Consider the following 6,324-nt stretch of genomic DNA (forward strand, 5'->3'; position numbering starts at 1 on the left):
TCTTCTGAGCAGCTGCTGCTGTGCCTGTCACAGCCCTGGATTTATAAGGGGCTTCTGCACAACAAAGTTATTTCAAAATAACTATCCCAGCCTATCCACAAGGCAACCGCTGCTTTGAAATAATTCAGAAATAAATAAATAGGGGACGGCTTATTTTGAAATGAGTAAACCTCCTTTTACAAGCACAAGTCCAAGTAACAGTAGCTATTTGGAATCGGGCTGCTAAGACAGGGGCTTGAGCCTAATTTGAAATAGGCCATAGCGTGTCCATTGGATGCATCTGAAATTAGCTTCCTGTGTGTAGATGTGGTATTAGGAAATCTTGGTCTTGCCACTCACTGGTGCTGCAGCTCTCCCAAACGCTTCATGCACCCACAGTAATATTGGCACAACACATTAAGGCCGACACAAATTAGCACTGACGAGGGCAGAACCTTAATCTGGTGTTTTCCCTGTCTCTGTTTTGCCCCCACCAGCTGGATCAGACTCTGATCTTCCCCACACAGACGCTGCCGTCCAGCGCAGTTAGTGGTGGGAAAGGAGAATGGGCCAAAGAGGATCCTCCTTGCGCTCACGTTCCTCACCATGAATTCTCTCTCCAGCCGCCAGGGCAGAGCTCTCAAGAAGGAGACTCCCTGAGGCAAAGCCCTGGGGGGTCTCTGAGATGGCCCCGGCCCTGCAGCCTGTCCCACCTGGCCATTGTGCTGGACTGTCTGTGAGGTCACCACCTCCTTTAACCAATCATCTGAGGTTCTTCCAAAGGCCCTTGTGATGTCACAGACACACCCACCAGTGCCCTGCAGGGCTCATGTCCTGCCCCTGGCAGCCCCCTCTGCAAACGCACCCCAAGGGTCTGCAACAAAAAAGGCACATAAAAAACACTAAAACCCCTAACTCCTCCCATCCTCAGTGTCCTGTGGGATCCTGGCACTGGGGCAGGTGGGGAGAGAGGAGGGGAGACTGGTGGATTCTGACCTGTCCACTGCAGAGGGCACAATAAGTGAAAGGAGCATTTTAACTCCTCCCGTCCTCAATGTCCGCTGGCAGCAACTCCAGCTTCCCTCCGGCACAATGTCTGTGCTGGGGAATGGGAAGGTGTTGTTGTGGGCAGTCCAGCTGTGTGGGTTGGCCCCACGAAAACACATTTCTTTAAAGTGCTACAGGGCTGGTTTTTGGTTTAAGATACAGACTAACACAGTCACCTCCCTATCAGCAAGCAGTGACATAATAAGGTGGCTTAGCTGGCTAACATACCTGACTAATAAACAGGAGATCATGGATTCAGCTCCCAGTGCTGCCCTCTTGTATGTCTTTCTGAATGTTTCCCTACGTCTGGCTGGGGAGCAGAGAAGACCTCCCTTGGCAATGTCTCTCCCTGCTGGGGAAGGTAAAGGCGGATGGAAAAGGAGCTTTGGAAAGAATCTAGTCACAGCCTGGAGCTCAGGAAAAGGCAGTTGTGATTGGTGTGGGGAAGGTGCTGCTGTGGCTGCCAGAAGAGAGTCTGTGCCTCACAGCTTTGTGGTTCTGGGGGCTGCCTGTGCCAGCCAGCTCCTCCAGCACGTTTGTAACACAGACACAATTCCCTGTCGGCAGGAGCTACGTTCTGCCCTGTCTGCGGGAGCAGCTCCTGCCCCAGCCCTGCCTCTGCAGAGACACCCCCCAGCCCTGTCCCTGCACACCATGTGCACACACTAGTGAGTGACAGGGGACGTCTCACTCTCAGGCACGCCCAGCTCTGCCCCCACCCCAGTGGTAATTCACCTCTCACCCCAGCTGTCCCCAGTGCTGAGCAGACACACCTGAGATCCCTCTTGTAGCTTCCTTTTGCTTCCTCCCCAACATTTCCTAACCTTGCTGGGAAGCAAACCCCTGCAGTGGACATGAATTGTGCAGGTGGGAGACGTTCTGACACAGCCCCTGGGCAGGGCCCAAGGTTTCAGCTGGTGACTGTGCAGTGCAGAGGGAGGAAGAGTTCGGCTGCCAGGGGGGAGAGGTGGCAGGTGTGAAGGGGAACCCGGGCAGGGCTTGTGGCTGAGGGAGGAGGGGAAAAGGGCAGTGGGGGGGGTCGGCAGGGTCTGAGGGGACAAGGGGATCAGGGCACTGGGGAGGGGTGGGAGAGACAGGATCTGAGGGACCCACTGCAGGGCCCAGGACAGCTGGCAAGGGGCAGCCGGGGCTGGGGGAACTCCAAGCTGGGCTCCGAGCAGTGGGGGATGGGTGAGAGAGTCTGAAAGGGGAGGCCAGGCTGGTGGGGGAGGGGAGGAAATCTCAGTCCAGTGGCCCTGCAGCTGCCTGTTGCTCATTTCCAAAAAGGCCCCTTGTGGTACATTTAGCAACTGGCCGGCTAGCTCAGTTGGTGAGAGCGTGGTGCTAATAACACCAAGGTCATGGGTTCAAGCCCCATGCTGGCCATGGGCAGGTCTTTTCTGTTTTCCTTCTTGTGGCTGCTCTGGGAAGGAGGCTAAAAGAGGTGAAGGAAGGAGGCTGGCCAGGGAACAAGTCAGAGTCACCACCCCAGGCTAAGGGAGGGGCTGCAGAGTGGGCCTGTGTGAGGTGAGGATCCGCAACTCTGCAACACACACCTCCCACAGGAAGGAGCAGCAGGAGCCCTCTGCCAAGGGCACCAGCCCCCTACAACAGCTCCATTGGCTTTCTCTGCTCCCCATCTCCCCAGCGGCCTTCTGGCCTCACAGGCTCCCTCCCTGGACACCTGTTCCTGCAACACCACAGGCCCAGATAACTCTCCAGTCTCAAGTCCCTGCCTGCCTTGTTGCTCTTCCCGCATGAGTTCTGCTTCTTCAGTCACATCCCCCAGCTGCTGCTCTGGTGGGTAGAGGGCTGGGGAAGGCACAGGAAGGGCCCTTGGGGTTGGGGTGCAGAAGCACAAGCAGCAGGCCCTGGAGGAAGTCCATGATGAGCAGCTTTGGCCATGGGAGCTCAGGTGAGGGGCAGAGAGGTAGAGGTGACAGGAGGGGTGGGGGTGTCTCTGCAGAGGTGGGGTTGGCTGGCAGTCCTTGGGGAATGGGGAGAGGCCTGTGGGGAGGAGAGGAGAGAGCAGCAGGCAGCTAGGGGCAGAGCTCAGGGGAAGAGGCAGAGCTGGGATAGGAAGAGGTGAAATGGGAGCAGGAGCACAGGTGGCCTCAGAGGGAACAGGCCAAGCAAACCAGATCCCCTCCCACTCCTCAGGAGCTTCCAGCACTGGCACCAGCCTCCCCATTGCAGCCATCACAGGCCACAATGGGCATTCTCGTGCTTTACATGATGCTGACAGGCACTGACCAGAGAGGTGCAGAGTTATTTCAGAAGAGTTTATTCCAGAATTATTCCTCCAAAATAATCTAGTTCACAATAACGCCTTCACGCAACAAGAAAGCCCCAGAATAAACAAAACATATTTCCAAATGGCACATCCACACACAAGAGAGCCTGTTTTGAATAGAGACCCTGGAGGCATGCTGGGGATATCACTGCACAGTATTCCACAGTAGCTGATTCCAATATAGCTCAGTAACACGCAGCATGGATTTGGAAATACTGCTCTGCTATTTTGACATTCAGCATCTATAAACAATGGAGCCTGTTCCGAAGCCCCTGCTTCAAAATAGCAATTGGAACGAGCTAGAATCATGATGCAAAGAGATGCCCAGCCAAGGCTCTGCTCTGCTCTCTCTCTTTCTCTCTCTCCTTTGAACTCCTGGCCTTAGGCAGGAAAAGTGTCTTCTTGCCCTCAGCTCCAGAGAGGAGTAATTCATATTTCTATCACCCTCAGAGTGTGTCTACATGAGCTGGCTACTTCAAAGTAACTGGCAAAATGTCAAAATAGCGTGTTGTGATTCTACGCACCGTCTGCTATTTCGACGTTGAAATGGACGTTAGGTGGCGAGATGTCGAAATCGCTGTTCTCATCCAAAGATGGGAATCGCGCCCTACTTCAATGGTGAACGTCAAAGTAGGGCACATGTAGACGATCCACATCCTGCTACTTCAAAATAGCAGGGTCCTCCATGGCAGCAATCAGCTGAGGGGTTGAGATGTGCTGTCCAGCCCCTGTGCAGCTCTATGATTACTGCGCGCAGCAGCCCTTTAAGCACCACAGACCTGGATTTCTTGTGGCAGGAAGCTGAGAGCATGCAGGCAGCAGCACACGCACATGCTAGCCCTGCAAGCCCTCCACCGACCTCGACCCACCCACCCAGCACCATGGCATTGAGCCAGCCCCCTGAGTGCCCCCAGGCTGCCCCCCTGAGGGGACCCAGGGACCCCCAGCAGCCAAGCAGGGGACAAAAAGCGGTGGGACACCTCCTGGTTGGAGGTCGAGCTCTGAGACCTGCTGGGGCTCTGGGGTGAGGAGGACGTGCTCCATGTGATGGGGTGCATGGAGCAGAAAGCAGAAGCATTCACCTGACTGGCCGAGGGCCTGGCCACCTGGAGTCACCCTGCCCGCACTCGGGATCATGTCCATAGCAAGGTGAAGCAGTTGTGGAAGGGTTATGCGGGGGCCTGGGAGTTGGCCAGCCAGTCTGGGGCTGCCCCCACCACTTTCCCCTGTTACAGGGAGCTCAGGGCCATCCTGGGCCCTGGGACACCTGTTCCCCCCAGGGTACATTGGAAATGGCAGCAGCGGAATCCCAGCAGGTCTTGGAGCTGGAGTCCATCCCAGAGACCAGCCCAGCACCCCAGGGACCACCCGAGGAGCCACCACTCGGGATGGCAGAGGAGGGGTCCAGCAGCAAGGCGGGGGGAATCCTCATAGACCTCCATTCCCAGAGCACCAGCCGCGCATCCACCCACCTGTCTGCTGTGCACAAGCCCTTGTGCACCCCCACTCCTGCACCGTCAGACTGAGGTGACACCGAAGCACCAGGCTGGTGGGGAAGGGGCAGATATCGCCTCTCCTCGGGGTGAAGGACACTGAAAGACTTGGCCTGAGGGCACTTTCGAGCTGGGCTCCCAATGCCAGTTCTATCTACACAGCTCCGCACTGCCTGCAGGTGAGTGACTGTCGTGTGGCGGGTCCAAAGGGCAGCTGGTCCCTGTAAGAGGAGTCTGGGACCGGGCTGCCTGTGGGATCTCCTGGAAAAGCCAAGAGCCCAAGGGAGACCATTGATTGTCTGCCAAACCCCAGGCCCTGCTCAAAGGTTTCACACAGGGAAAGCTGGGAAGTCAGCCCCACCCCCAGGGCACAATGATTTGCACTGGGCTGGTAATAAACCAAAGGGGTTGTGTGGAGGGTCACAAGTGGGACTGAAGGGCAGAAGGAGACAGAAAGGCAAAATCTTATTCTTCTAGTTACACTGCATCAAACACTCACCCTGAAAAGCTCCAGCTGGGGCAGCGCAGCCCATCCCCCACTCCGTGAGAGACAGGAGAAAACTCTGCCCCACAGCTGGGCCCTCCTCGCCCCACCCCTGGGGTGTGAAGAGGGAGAAAGGAGGGTGTGGGGAGCACAGAGTGAAAGTGAGGGGGGGAGTCAGGCTGAGGGAGCAAAGGAGGGGCAGGACTCCAGGCTGTGCTGGTGGGACCCTGGCACTGGGGCAGGTGGGGAGAGAGGAGGGTAGATTGGTGGAGTCCGACCCACACACTGCAGAGGGGACAGTAAGTGAAAGGGGCCTTTTTGTTCCCCCATCCTCACTGTCCTCTCGGTGCAACTCCGGCTTCCGTCGGGCACAATGTCTGTGCTGGGCATTGGGAAGGGGTTGCTGTGGGCATCCAGCACAGTGTTTCAGCTGCATGAAAGTTCATCACTTGATAAATTGGGTTGGCAACCTTCAAAGTGCTGCAGGGCTGCTTTTTGGTTGAAGACACAGACTAACACAGATACCTCTCTGTCAGGAACCACATTACAAACAAGGAGGGCACCATGGCTTAGCTGGCTAAAGCACCTGTCTAGTAAACAGGAGATCCTGGGTTCAACTCCCAGTGGTGCCTTATGGAAAGCCTTTGACAACATTTTCCCACATGTGTCTGGGCAACTGAAGAGCCCTCCCCTGGCAATCCCAGCCATTGCTGGGGAAGGTGAAGGCTGATGGTAGAGGAGCACTGGAAACATTCAGGTACAGAGCAGAGCTCAGGAAAACACAGCTGTAACTGGTGTGGGGAAGGTGGTGCCTCTGCCTGCAAGAACGGAATCTGATTCTTCCAGCTCTTGGGCTGTCTGTGCACAGAGGGTGACAGTGCAACCTCTCCAGGTGGGGCAGGGCAGGAGAGGGAGAGTTACTCTCTTCTCACATCCCTTTGTTTGACACTGACAAACTCCAAACAAGTTAGGAGAAAAGTCCCAGAGAGGCTCTGTGGCTCCCCTGGCCATGGACCTCCCAGGTAAGT

At 56.1% G+C, this 6,324-nt stretch overlaps 2 non-coding genes across 2 annotated transcripts; both read left to right on the forward strand.

Moving 5' to 3' along the window:
- The first annotated feature begins 2,338 nt into the window (after positions 1-2,338).
- On the forward strand, positions 2,339-2,412 carry TRNAI-AAU (transfer RNA isoleucine (anticodon AAU)). The gene has a single exon. It is a non-coding gene; the product is annotated as a tRNA-Ile (tRNA).
- Positions 2,413-5,854: 3,442 nt separating this feature from the next.
- TRNAT-AGU (transfer RNA threonine (anticodon AGU)) lies at positions 5,855-5,928 on the forward strand. Its single transcript has one exon. It is a non-coding gene; the product is annotated as a tRNA-Thr (tRNA).
- The last annotated feature ends 396 nt before the right edge of the window (positions 5,929-6,324 follow it).

Source organism: Carettochelys insculpta, chromosome 33, assembly GCF_033958435.1.
Source record: "Carettochelys insculpta isolate YL-2023 chromosome 33, ASM3395843v1, whole genome shotgun sequence".
In the NCBI taxonomy this organism is placed as follows: domain Eukaryota; kingdom Metazoa; phylum Chordata; order Testudines; family Carettochelyidae; genus Carettochelys; species Carettochelys insculpta.